Below are 14,871 nucleotides of genomic sequence, written 5' to 3'. Positions count from 1 at the left end.
AAGATCACTACAGACTGTTCTCAATAGATGCCTGTTATGATCTTACACTTTTATTTTTAGAGAAATGCTATTAAAAAAAAAAAGAGAAATTGATCCTAATGGTAAATGACATTTTAGTTCAGTCACAATTACAATCAACCAGACTTACTCTTAGCATTAGTAGCAGGATATGATCCTTAAGTTCATACAGGGTTAAGTTTGTCATCCTTAGAGATTTCTTAATGACCCTTGTTATCTGAACCCCAACTCGAAATGGTGGCTGTGTATTATGTTTTCAATGCACATCCTCAGACATATTAGGACACGAAGTGAACCTGACAGGGAGAAGAATATTTCCTTTCTCCTCTGAAATGCCCCAGGAGGGTTTTCTGCAGGTGACCTCCTCAGACCTTGGCTCTACATTAGAGTTATTGTCCTGAGAGAAGATTCAGTTAAAACACACAATTCATTTCATATAGTGCTCTTGAGTTTATTCTTGATGGCAGCTAACTTGTAAAATTTTATTATGGATTCTTCTTTGGTTTGCTTGATGGAAAACAATTATTCTATCATCAGGTCTAAATGATATACATTGCTGGACTATACAATTTTCTTTCCATTACTATTTTCAGATAAAATGTCAATTTCTGCTTAAAAAAAAGTTCAGAACATCTTTCCTAACATATTATCAATATATTAATTTAGATTAAATGTCTGTGTTCAAACAGGTCTGGTATTTTAAAACAAGACATGACTTCTGAATACAACCTGTTGATTATAATAATGATGATGATGTAACAGTGTGCTGGTGTCTCTAATTGTTGCAGGCAATACACAAATGCTTGGTAAAAGTTCCTCTATGCCTGAAACTGCTCATACTCTCACTAGACAGAAAGCCACGGTGCAGCAGAGCCCTACCCTAGGAAGTGAAGCTGCAGCACAGAAAAACATGCAACTCCTGCCCAAATAAACAGGCTATCTCTGAGAAGCAGCTGTATCTGCACAGCCCTGCAGAGCCAGCAGCTCAGTCCCAGCAGCAGCAGGGACCTGTCAGTGCAGCAGTGCCCTGCTTTTCCAGCTCTGCTTCCAGAGCTGGCCTGTCCACAAGTAGCTCAGATATCTCTGCACTTCATTTCCGAGGGCAGGTGTGCCCCACACGACTCAGAGGGCTTGAGAAGGGCTTTGCTGCCACCTAGAACCAAGACTACTAAATCCCAGCTGAGAAGAGCAGCTGTAAGGCTGCTCAGGTGTGAGCCTTCTTAGTCAGTGGAATTCTATCCACAGTAGCCTTGGCATTTACTTAGGCGAAAGTGTCATGACAGCAGAGCTAAGCCCATACAATTTATTTACAAGCATGTTTTGAGATGATTGTGGAGTGAAACACATGACCTTGAAATACATTGCTCTACAAGGACTTTGGCAGGGAGCTATTCTCATACTACAATAAAATGTTCAGTGCTGTGACCCCACCCTGGTTTCATGTCATTGCCCTTACACCTCCTCCAGAGTAACACCAGCCAAGGCAAGAGGCTAAAGCCAACTTCTCTCTCTTGCCTAAGCCTATATGTTCTCTAAGACAAGTAAAAGTGGATAATGAACATATCTGCAAGCTCTTAAAATTTCACCAGGATTAGAGAAAAGAACCCACCCATCTACAAACTGCAGCAGGTGCAGTGCCTTGTGACCAAAGGTGTTCTCAGAAATGGGTAAGTTTGAGTTGGATGGGCCTATTTCCTGGAAAAATAGAGCATTTCAGGTGCTATGTGCCCTCTCTCCTTTACAAACACATGCATTGGAAGTCTGATTCATATTCAAAAACAATCAAAAATTCCCACTGATTTCACCAGGCTTCAGGTAAGACGGTCTGTGCTAACACGATGTTAAGCCCAAAATATTTGTATCAATCCTTTTCTTTTAAATCCTCAGGCAACAGACATTTTTGTTCAGAATGAGGTTCACCTCTTATCCCCCAAATTTGCAGTTCCCAAGCTGCTGTTTCTAGTAGAACTTTCTCTTGCAAAACACTACTGAAAAATTCACAGATACTTATTGAGCCATTATCCATATATTTGCTATATATCAAGTGAAAAATCCAAGCCACTAGAAATATTATGCAGCTTCTTCAGTGCACTGTACAGTCAGATTGCTCTGATGAGATGGCAGATGCAACCTAGGAAATTAAAGTAAAGCCAGCACTGTGGATTTGTATTTTGAATCTGGTTGAAAGCACAAGTAACATTTAAAGCAGCTTTATACAAAGCCCATTCCCAGGGATGAATCTTGTTTTTGTAGCAAGTATCATGGTGGGGTAAAGCCTGTTGAAAAAGCCCAGGTTTCCTGGAGGACAATGTTCAGAACATGATTTTATTTAAGGTTTATTACAGTGTCCTAGGAAATCATTCAGTGGTTTTTTTCATGCTTGCATATACCCTTGAACATCAATTTGGAGGCATGCAGAATTATATGATTCCATGGAAATTAACATGGTAATGAATATTAACATGACAATTAATAATACACTTAAACGTGTGTCATGCAGTTGAGTGAGCCAAGAATGAACCAAATGTATTGTACCAACTAACCCCCCACGGTTACAAGATAGAAATGAACAGCATTTTGTAATTATACACAGTGACATATTTTCTCATATCTACTGCCAAAAAAAATATCACTTTTTGGAATTAAAAGAGAGAGCAGCAAATAGAAACAGCTATGTCATCAGTAATCGCAAACATGTTTTCAGCTCCAGCTTCTGATAACTATCCAAAGGCGTTCTTTTAATTGGTAAAATTGACAACTATCCAAAAATAAAGGAGTCCTTAAGGGCCATGCTCACTCCTAACAAGTCAGATAAAGAAATCAGAGTACCTAGAAAGTTTTGTGAGGAGATGGGAATTAGCAAATAAGCAGTACAACTGAAAAGTAAACGGTGCTGCTTGTAAAGGGGCTTTTTAGGTATTACAAGACTCTATTAACTTTGCTACAAGGGGTCTGATCAAGTTGTCCATGAGAGGTGGACAACAGATTGACTTACAGTATTTAAAATATAACCACCTCTCACAGGAACATTAAGAGGATTGCTTAGGACAAGTCTGCTTAAGACAGGCGCTCTCCAGCATGTGATAAAACAACCTGGCAAAATCCAAAACAACCTTCCAGCTGATACAGAGTCGGAGAACTTGGTCCCAGAGCTTTACAATTAAAAGATGCTTTGGTAGGGCATTATTCTTAGATGCAGGTGAGACCTCAGTCCAAGATGTAGTGGGAGAAGCTGATGATCCCATGCACCCACCCCACTCACAGGTAAAGTGGCCCGTGTGAACAAGGTCTACAAAATGATCCAAAGGCAGGCAAAGGGAGACTCTGCCAGGTCTCCTCTGCAGCCAAAAAGATGTTTCACCAGCCTGATCATGTCTGAACACTAATCCTTACTTAACAAGGATTATTGTTTGATAACATCACAGGCAAGCAGGAAAGTAAGGTCCCTACTCTGAACTTTCTTATCTAAAGAAATTTTGTCTTTCCAGTATCACACTGTACCCCTGTTAAACAACAAAGCCAGAAGCCCACAGACTATGCTCCTCATGAACTGAACAGGAATTAGGATACTGAAAGCATCTAATATTCTGTGTCTGGGGAATCCAGAATACCAAAATATCTGCAGGTCATAGATGGCACACAAGTAATGAAAAACACCTTCAGTGGGAAGAGCCTCAGTGCTGGTCATGTTCAGCTGGACCTGACCAGGAGAGTTCTCAGCAAGTGAAAAGTCTCTTTATTCACCTGGCTGAACAAACAGGCACTAAAATGTACCTATATAAACTACAAATCTCTGTTTCCTCCCCACACAGTGTATTCCATACGTCCCATATCTATATTTTGCCATTTTCCACTGATGGTTCTGGGAGAAGCAAGTTTTAAGTTCCCTTGAAATCAGCATGTTTCCCCATGATTAGCTGTCTCCTGTCCATTTGTAGTGTTTAAGTGACTGAAAACACTGTATTCAAAGAATAATTAATAAAGCTTCCTGGGGCCCAAGAGTTTCCACGGACATAGCTTTGTGTACACCATAAACTATGTGTAAATATGTACTTGGACAGTTGTTGAAAACATGTCTAATTTTTCCCAAACACCACAGCTCTTTCCAAACAGCATAGTTTGATGGCATAATGCACATTTAAAGATTTTTTAAGTCTGTTTTATTTATAGTTATTTACTTAATAGAGTACATCAAGCCTTCAAAATCTTTGTGGGCCATGTGTGAACTAAGTAGGCATTCAACCATTGTTCTAAAAACATGTGTCATCTACTACAATCAAAACCTGCACTCAGAAAAAAATAAGGCTTGAATATTACCTGGGCAGTGTTACCATGATATTTCTACATCTACAGGAACATTTCTGCTTCTAGGATGCCAGTTGTAAATCCAAAACACGTCCATTAAACCAATGATCTTTTGCTCTTCTTTTCTTCTTGATAAGTAGCAGGATAATTCAACTCCTTCTGAAACACATGGAAAGTTACAGAGGAGGCAGAGCCGACTGTTAGTAAGATTCCCACTAATTCAGGTTAAAATACAGTAGGAACCAACATTTAGTAATGTCACTCTCTACTTCAGCTGGCCTCTTTCATGTAAAACTTAAACTGAAATCTCTTTTCTCAGGCATTATAACATGCTCAATTCAAACATGGTAACACAGGTTGGGAAAGAAAGAATCCAACGAGTAACACATCACAAGCCTGAATTATTTTAAGACATACTTCCCATTGAGTAGGTCAGTCACAAAAACCTGATTTCCATTTCAGTGCTGTCACTACTCTGTTCAGGGTATCCTGTTCATCTCTGAACAACACACCTCAGTTTTCTCCCTCTGCAAAGCCCTTTGCAATTTGTTTTGAGACATATGGGTGCGAAGAGTTCTCTAACACCTAAAAACGGTTACAATTGGTTTTGGTGTTGTCACTGTTGTTAAGCAAAGTTTCTTTAAATGCTCGAGCTACTCTTCTGTCTTGTGCAGAAACTACTACAGTAGTATCCCAGATACTATTGCATCACCAACAAAACTGGAAGATATTCAGAGCACTTAAGAGATTTGCAGAGACTCAGATCTATCAGTGTAAAGTGCATCAAACTATTCACCACAGCCCTATCTATATATCACAGATATCAAATTCAATTTTAAATCCAAGAAGGGGAAAAAAAATGAGAGATATGAAATTCATATACTGTAATTAAATGGAAAACACATGCAAACCGTAGCAGAAAAATAATGGAAACATGAATCGTGTATGTTGCATCTGTCTGTTATTATGGTAGGAGTGGCAATGATTAGTAGAAATAGGGTTGCAAAATTATTTCTTATATAATATCACTTCCTGTGCCCACAGGGTAAGCGTGATAAAGACAACTCACCCCTAGGCAAGAGCAAAGGCAGAAAGCAGAGTCCCTTCTGCTGGGAAAGAGGAGCGCTCGGTTGCACAGAAGCCTTGGCAGCCAAATGAGGTGTCGACTTTGCACCCTTTGAAGGTACCAGCAACCAGTCTTGGAGCTGGCACACCTATTTCAGAGAAAGACAGCACTGCCAGGGACCTACTGCCTAGATATCCTGGTCAATGAGAATCTGCTCCAGAATCATTCTGCACAAGGGAAGGACTGTAACAATGCTCTGAAAGCTCTAAAACGTTGATTTTGTGGACAGTGTTATGCAAATCCAATGGTGTATAAACGTGAACTTTTACATATACACTTAGACTGGGAACTTGTAATTACGCACGCACATGGATGGCCCCGCTCCCAGGGAGGATATTCCCATACTCAGCACTGTTCAAGAGCATCGTGCCATGTCTTTTTGTGTATCAAATGTAAAACAGCTCCGTTAACACGCAGACACGGGTGTCTATGGGGTCCTAGTACGTACATGGCTGAAGAGGCAGCAGTCAGCCACTGCACATAATGGTGATGGGCTGTGCTTTCACTCTGAGAGTTTAACCCCGAGGTCTTCCAGAAGCAAAACTCAACACATTGCCTAAGACCACACGATAAAGCAGTGGCAAGCTTGAGCTGGCAATCTGGGTGGAGGATCTCCCCCCTCCACCCAAGCCTGACTCACTGCAGCTCCCTGCAGCTGAAATATGAAGGGGCAAGATCTTTGATGGTGGTTGATGCAAGCAATCAGTTTGGTTGCCTTTAGGAAGTGCTGAAACAGGTGACCTTACTGGGGACATCTGAGGTTAAGTTCCACTTTGGGTCTTCTGTCCACCAGAAACCAGGGTGGGCTGCAGCAGATTTCACTGATGCTCTCTGTGCAGCTTCATTGACTCCCAAACATGCAAGGGAGAGGAAGTTAAACTGGCTTTAAGCATCTCTGCTTCCTCCTGATTCCGTGAGCTGCATCACTCGGGTACATCACCACAATGCCCAGCTATGGCACACATGTCCAGTCCTTACATATATGCTGCTTTGAGCTCTGCTGCATTAACACAACCAACATAAACACCCCTGGATTCTTTATGCACCGTGCTGGGTTTGGAAAAGGTGGGGGGAAGAAGGTATTTTCTGCAAACAGAATTTTTCATAAGAGGCACAGTCCCCTTTTGCTATTACAAATACAAGAGCAATAACAATATATACAGGCCCGAGCAATAATGGAGATTCTGGCAGATATTTTTTCCCTGTCATAAGCACACTGGGCCTAAGGCAAGGTTTTCCTCTACTTAATAAAGAAAATGGAAAGGTAGGGAGAAAACTAAAATTAAAAAAAACCCAAAACCTGCATTGCCTCTCAAATTACAAAACCTGCTAAATATTTAGGGCATTCTTTCCCACAAACATTTCAAATAGATGAGAAAGAGGTTTGTCTTCTTGACAGTTCACATCCTCTTGTGGGCCCGACTCATTCCTCTGGAAGCTCACTGAAGTCAGTGGTAGAGCAGCAGGGATGACAGATGAAGCTCACAATCCCCATTTTAGTGGTACCTATCCACCATTCACACAAATCAGCTCAGGATTAAGATGCAAGTGAAGACACTAAATGTGCAGGTTGAGGAGACGACTAAACCAGCATAAATAGCCTAAAATCTGTGGCAAATGTGTGTGTTTTATTCCACTCTCAGACTCTTGGCTAGAAAGGAAGGGCTTGAATGATGTAACAGTAACTGTTTTATAATTATGGTATCTGCTTAGAGTGACATGTATTCTTGCTGTTTGGGGTTTTTTTTCCCCTCAGTTGTAGTGAATTGCCCTCCCATGCTCTCATTGCATGCCAGGTTATCTTCATGGCAGAGAACAAATTGACAAGTGCTTACAGTTGACTAGCGAAGGGTAACTCTGCAAAGAGCTCCTGTGTTTGCAAATCATCAGTCCAAAACACTCTACACTTCTTTCAAAACACCAACAAAACTTCCCTGGTCTTTTAAATTGGAAATAGAAAACCTGATTTCAATAACAGGCCCCAACCAATCTGAGTTTATTAGCAACTGAATTAGAAGTTGACCTCAAGTCCAAATGAAAATCAGTGAACAGTCATTAGATCAAGTAAAAATGAAAGTGAAGAAGACAAAAAGCCATACCTGTAATCATCCCTCCAAAATTAAGTTATCAGCTATCAAGCAAATAACTGCTATGTTAAAAGCTTTTTCACGTTAGGTCACTTGTTCTTCACAATAATTAAAATACAATGTTTTAATAAAGAGTTTCATTTATATTCTGATAGTCAGGCTGGCACTTAACTTGATTTGCGGCTGTTCTCAATTAGAACTGTTTATGGTCTCCAAAATCCCTTCTTGGATGCTTCTGAGGTTCTGCACCAGAAAGAGGAGGGGAAAACTGGCAAATCAAAACAGAGATGTGAGAACTGTACTGGGGAAAAAAAAGCAACATCCCCCCCCTCCCCAGAATCTGGATTCTGAACTAAACCAAAGCCAAGCTGCAACGAAATGTAAAACTTTGGCCAAATTCCTAAATTCTAGTATCATGATTTTCATTTACAGTACTTATTTTGCAGCCCATATTGATTTCACATTGGGCAAGCCACTATTTTTAAGACAAATTTTCCATTTGCAAGGTTTTCATCTGCCATTTCCCAGCCCTACGTCCCGCAGCGAACTTCCCCCACCCGAGCCAGTTTGAGCTGGATCCCCGAGTCACACAGCTGCCCTTTGACAACCCCATCCCCACTGACAGGGAGGGTGAGCACGTCCCATGCCACCCTGGACTCCCATCACCCAATTTGTGTCTGAAGGCCACCTCACTGCCTAACAGGGTGCTGAAGCACAGCACTGTGCAGCACACGCCCTCTGATATCACCCTCCTGACTGCTTTGCAACAGGGAAAAGATGAGGACATGACAGAGAAGCAGCCACTGTTCTTCCTCACTTCAAAAGACAATACCACGGCATTAATAATCCCTCACACTTACTAACAGCCAGCTTTATAAACAGTAATTAAAGATGCCTTCTGGTGTACCTGCATAGAAAACATGATTTTTGTTCTCCACAAGGACCACACTTTCTTTAGTGACTTCTGATTAAAGGATCCGACATTGAGCACTAAAGGCTTAATTTCCAGGGGTATAAGCAACTACAGGTCATATTGTACAACCTTCTAACAGTACCTAATAGCAGCTAAAAGCTAAAATCTGGTATTTTCAGCAGAAAGCCTCATAGTTCTTCATTTCAGACACTTTCTGTAAACTGCTAATCAGTAATTTTGAAAGAGGGGCAGGATTCATACATCAAAGATTGTGAAATCTGTTTAATCATTTTTACAAATACGTATTAAAAAAAAAAAAACCCTTGCTTATTGCCCTGACATTGCCAGGGATGAATTAAAGCAGCATTCTGAGATTCACTACGCTGACTGTTCATTGGCTCATGCTTCTCCTTTTACTTTTAATCTTCGAACTGGCCAAAGCTTTTACCACTCACCATTTCTCCAGAAATTAAGCCTTCTCCAAGCACTAGCTGGAAGTGAAAACTGGTGACAGTTAAAGCCCTGCCCAGTCAGAAAACCCAGTGCAACCTGGGTGAGCCCAGAGACGCCAAGTCACTGCTCTGTCTAATTACAAACCCGAGGCAGATTAACCTTTGATGACTAAATTAATCTTCTAAATAAAATGAATATGCATCAGCCTGCAAATTAGGATTAAATGCTTAGCAGAATCTTTATGTGATCAAGCAGGTTTTGTGGTGCAGATGTTAACCATTAACATGAAGCAATAAAATCATTCTTTTTTCTTATAATAACACCTAACAATTCCAAAGCCACCTTTCATCTGAGAATCTCAAAGGGTTTCATAAACATAATTAATTAACCCTCTCAGCATCTGAGACAAGAGCATAATAATATCCCCATCCGACAGCTGAAGAAACAGAGGCACAGCCACGTCCTGGATCGCGGGCCTCGGACTGTGTGTAAGGTGGGTGTTAAAAACGCTTTGAAGAGAAAAAAAAGAGCAGGTTTATGCTGCCTTCAGCCCTTCTGTCATGTAGACTGGCAGGGTGGCTTCTCCATGAGGCTGAACTATCAGCACACATGCATGTCCCTCTCCCAGAAATGCTCACGGAGGTTCTGCAGACACTGAAACACGGGAGAGGAGGCACCGCTGGAGCAGCACATCCCTCTGTATCAGCACAGATTTCACTGCGAAAAGCAATGGGACTTGTCTCGCTACAAACCAAATGAAAACAAACATCACACTCCCCCCTAAGGTACTACATAATTCTGAAATAAGCCATTCCAGCAATTTGGGGTGAATCTTGAAGAGAAAAAAATTGTTTCTTGATTTTTTGGGCACTGGGAACTATCAGTCCCTTAAAGAATCTGTTCTTTGCACATACAGTTACAACAATTTAGTCACAAGCAGACTCTGATGGTGGCACTCCCACTTTTTTTGGTGGAACAGCTGTCCTTGCAACGTGATTCCTACGTCTACGTGGAGTAAAATTATTGCATGGAATTCTACCACTTCCATCTGCATCCTGACACCAATATGGGAAGAGATGTGGCCATAGTTCTTCCAGGCTCTCCCAGAAGACCAAATGGTTTAAGGGAATCAAGGAAACCTTCTGCTGAGGTTTCACTCACACTTTCTGTGCTCCCTCTTCCAATGGGATATTCATTTCCAAGTGGTTTACAATAGGGAATTTGGACAAATGTACACATCGTGACTTTTCAGCCTTACTACCCCTGATTTGAATTTCATTAGTTTCAAACATTACGCATTTCATTATTATCAAACTGTAAAAATTAAGTTTTAATTTGATCTAGGTGAATCAAAAATAATGTAACAGTACCGCTGAGCTACGGACAGGCATGTGAGAATTCACATTCTTGGTGTTCCAATTTGTTGGCACGTTTTGTTGTCCAATCGTAGCAGCTTCTCCTGGTGTGTAAGTTTTCCTTTTATGTAAACTAATCTGTTGGTGTAAAATGTCTGTTGCTGCAAACGTAATTTTATTTGTTCAAAAGGGTAACTGGATAAGTTCTTAAGGTCAGTTTAAATTTCTTGGCTATGAACAGGAATCTTAAACTACAAATTAACCAATATTTTAGACGATTGACATCACATATATGATTTTTGGCATGTAAGTGACTTCCACAGTACTGGGGGTTACACATTTAAAAGCATTTCTTGCTTTTGTACAATGGCTTCTAAAATCCGTGGAAAAATTCCAAGGCCTTTAATAAGCTTTGGATTGGGCACATTATTACTGTGAATGTAATTCTTGATACCTCTCCTAACATCTAGGCCATGTGAGAAACTTAGGAAAAGCAATTAACATTCCTCCATCGACTTTCGTATTTACATTTGAAATTTACCATTTAAGACTTTAATTCTCCATAAAACTGCTTAAATATACATAACTTCAGTGTTATTTAAATGTTTTATGATCTTCCTGAAATGATCCGCTAATTAAAATCACTTACTTAATTTAGTACCTTAAATTTACCTTCTTTTATTTGGACGGAATTGGATTTAACGTGCAGGTTTTGTTCATTTTCTTTCTGAGAAGATCTTAATTTGGAAGGAAAATTACGGTTATATGGAAGGGAGGAGGATGTCTTGAAGGCTGCAAACTTTAACTAGTGGTAAACATTAGCTACCATGTATGACATGATGTATGCAATTAAGAAATAAATTTATTGCAGAAACTTGGAATTATCAATTAAAAAGTAGTCAGTGCAGTCCCACAAGGTCTGATATGATTACCTGTGTTATCTGGGCTGTCGCTTCCAATGCTGGTTTGGGTCTCAAAGACCTCGGAGGGGTGCTCTGTATGTCGAGTTAAATAAGTGAGACAACCTTAGTGGAAAAATGCAACAGTACAAGGGGGTGCAAACACAACTATTCTAGAGGGGAATGAAGATATCAGCTTCAAGATGAATATTTTGGGCAAACTGTTCTTCCTTCCTGCTGTGCTTCCAAATGGACCAACAGAGCCACTCTACTTGTGGCTGTCCCCCAGTGCACCTGGTGGGTTAGGGAATGCTGAACCTCGGGGGCATTAAAGGACACTCCAGCCTGTTACATTTTTTTTTTCTTACTTATTACCTCTGCAGACTTTGATTTTTCCGTCTTCAGTTTCCTCAAGTTTAAGGCCAGAAGTGACAGTTAAATTATCTAGTCTGACCTTGTATATATGCCAGGCCACTAAGCTAAACTCACTGACCTCCTTTTCTCTAAGCTCCCTGTCATAACACTGATCCACAAATGGGGCTCAATTATGAGGCAGTAAATCAGTGTAAAAAAAAATAAACAGCTCCTCCCACCCGCCTTTCTCTCCAAAATCCCAACTCCAGCAAAATTCTGTTGCTCTTTCTGAAACAGAATGAAAAATTTGGCATCCTCTGATGAATTAGATTTTGTTTCTTGTGCAGAGTGTCTCACATCTCTATTGCTCTGGGCTCTAGTTTGGACTAAAAATAAAATTAATAGAAACTGTCACCTCATCATATTTTTTACCTGATTGGTGTAGATGGATCTTAAATACTTTATATTCAGCTATACTGAGGCTGAGTACACCTATTTATGAATTCACATCCAAACCGAATGAAGTTAAAACACAAGTTGTTCATCCGCGGACTCAGTATAAAAACCTAATTTTTTCTAGCACTGTATAACTTCTTCAAACCAACATACATCAAGAAGCCTAACACACTGTTCACAACTCCAGTACCTGCCTACACAGTAAAACTTCTGACATTTACCAGAAACAGAAAAAAAGAAAATAACAGTCCAAACCTCATGATAACGTTTTTCAGGGTATGATTTGAAGACTGTCTCTTGGCTCCACAATAAAGACTGCTGGAGACACAAGAAGCCTGACAGACAGTGATTGTCTCCTCTTTCAAAACTCTGCTGACAGTATCAACTGTTGTTCACTTTGGTATCAGGGGGTGTCAGGAAGAGTGAAACACCGCTTACCTTATGCGTCATGCAAAATTTAGCACCCCTGTCTTTCCCTGGATTCACCTCAGGAGCGTTCCAAAACATGCACAACAAAACCACATGAAACTCAGATGATTTCAGATCACGTTACAAAGTCAAAACACAGAACAGATTCACAGAAACATTTGCTAAGGTTCACCAACCTGTTGAGTGAACCTGGGCCCGGTTCCAAGCAAATCTGGATTGATTAATGTTTTCTTTAAATCAACATCACCTGATGTTCTTTGCTACTGATGTGAATCTCAGCTTTTCCTTTTCTCCTTGGGATTTTGGAGTGGTGTAAGTACACAGCTGAAAACAGCACATGGAACGCACATCCATCTCTGTATAACTGAGGAACATTTTATCGCCGTTTCTGCAACACAATAAAATATTGCAAAACCTGCATCCCACCAGCCTTGTCAGTATTTTGCACTATTATGAGCTTTTTGGGGAGAGCTCAGCGTAGGGCTTTTTTCAAACTGTTCATGCACTTAAGAACATGGCAGGAAATGAGCTCTTTCTACATTTCAAACATGGGACCAAATCGAGATATACTCAGCTGTACAAGGAATGGACCCCCCAAAATCAATGGAACTACTTATGGATTAATATACCATCACTCACTGTGATTGAAAGCTACTGTAAATAAGCTTTGGAAACTATATTCCAACTATAGTTGTGCTCAGTGGTTTGTAATATTCCAGCACTTGCTAAATATAAACAAATGAAATAAAGTGGGAGATAGTGATACTCTGATTTCTGTTCGCACTGACTGTACATTTGTTGGAGGTGTCTGAGCAATCAGATCACTACATAAATACCTTGCCATGCCTGTGGGATCTCATGCTAACTTATAATCCATCACTGAAGACAGCAGCAGCTCTTGAAGACATGCTAAAGCACTTCTGAGGTTGAATGTAATTCATTGTTACACTCTCCGGTTGCATATTTATTTCCTCTCACAGGAAGAAGTGGCTACACGTGGAGCAGTTGTACGCTGGAAATTTCACTTAAAATTTGCATCATATTAAACAATTACTGACCAAAGGCTCTGTAATTTATCAGTTGGTTTATCTTCTTCTTTCCAAACGAATTCTTTGTCAACAACCTTTACATTCAGGAGCTCTGCCTTGACATACAGCTTGTCTGTACCTATATCTTTATTTGGAAACTGCACTACTTTTCAGGATTGAGACACCATCCAGATAAAAGAAGAACCTGTCCCACCATGTCCTCGCTACACACAGGTAAGTATGTATTTTGTGTGCATTAAAAAAAACCTGTTCATCACATAGTTGTGTTATTCATTTTCTTAATTTCTGACTCCCAGTTTCAGATAAACAAAAAGCTGAGGAAAATGTTAAAGAACTGCCAAAGTTTCTGTTGGAAGAGAAAAGGAACGGGAATATTGTAAGACAGACTGTTCCCTCAATTTCTTCTGGCCAATTTGTAGCCCCGGGAGATCTGCACAAACTTTGAACAAGCACAGAGGCCTGGCAGTGCTGACATGAGCTGAACTCCTCTCGCCTTGTGAAATTCAACCACTGCAACTTCATAGGCAGCTTTGGCCAAATAAAGAGAAGATCAACCCAAAAGAAAAAGAGATTTAAAACTGACTGGATTCTTAAGGAGAATTTTTGTCATCAACTGAAAAAGCCCCCGGTGTTTCGTCAGGGAACTTTCTAGCAGCCTAATCTTTCACTTACATGTTTGCATTGCTGGAGTCCTTCCCCACTGTCCTGGGTTCCTGCTTTTCTTTTTACTACTGATTTAGATGTCGGTGTCCACTAATCATCGGAAAAAAAAAGGAATCTTTAATGTCCAGGCTGTAAATATGCCACTGAGTCCCAAGAGCCTAACATATGTCAAAGGCATGAAATGATGGCCATGAAAAAGGGAACTCTACATCTGTGTTTGCTTAGCAGAAGAACTGCAGGGCTGACCTGTGGACTGATGTGGCTGTTTAATATGGTCTCTGCAAACCGTTCAATAACATCAGAACTGCTGGTTAATCCTCTTACCAGTACCATTGACATTATTTCATGTTCTACTAATTCCAAGCCATCTGCAGAAATACTTGCCTCTCTTGGCAAGTCAATACAGAGTGGCTGAATTTTTTAAAAGGCTGCAGCTCTAATCTTCCAGGTATAATTTCAGAACAAGGTTATTATTTTTTTTATAGGAACATTTTTGCATAATCTTCTAGTCTGAGTCTCACCTCATTTTACTTGTGCAAGTCAGGAATAAAGGTAATGCAAATGCAAGGGAAGGACTGAATTATGAAATTGAATATTATGAAACAAATATCCAAGTATATTTTGAGACTATATCTCCAAAAGTATTCAGATGCAAAAACCTCACTTACTCGGCATTTGGAAGAATAAAAAATACATTTAAAATTAAAAAAAAAGTGGGATTTGAAAAACTTCAGGGGTGTCCATATTTTTACTTTGTAATTTCT

General features: G+C 40.1%; 1 long non-coding RNA gene across 1 annotated transcript in view; it reads right to left on the bottom strand.

Moving 5' to 3' along the window:
• LOC108500285 overlaps positions 1–14,200 on the bottom strand; it is a 28,245-nt gene extending 14,045 nt beyond the window's left edge. The window contains exons 1-2 of the long non-coding RNA XR_001875811.1: positions 14,117–14,200; positions 4,336–4,479 (exon numbers count right to left, since the gene is read on the bottom strand). This is a non-coding gene — a long non-coding RNA (uncharacterized LOC108500285). The remainder of the gene's footprint in view (positions 1–4,335; positions 4,480–14,116) is intronic.
• Between the last annotated feature and the right edge of the window lie 671 nt (positions 14,201–14,871).

Source organism: Lepidothrix coronata, unplaced genomic scaffold, assembly GCF_001604755.1.
Source record: "Lepidothrix coronata isolate B3197 unplaced genomic scaffold, Lepidothrix_coronata-1.0 Scaffold87, whole genome shotgun sequence".
NCBI lineage: Eukaryota > Metazoa > Chordata > Aves > Passeriformes > Pipridae > Lepidothrix > Lepidothrix coronata.
Note: the sequence above shows the minus strand (reverse complement) of the source record. Positions and strands in the feature narration are given on the sequence as shown.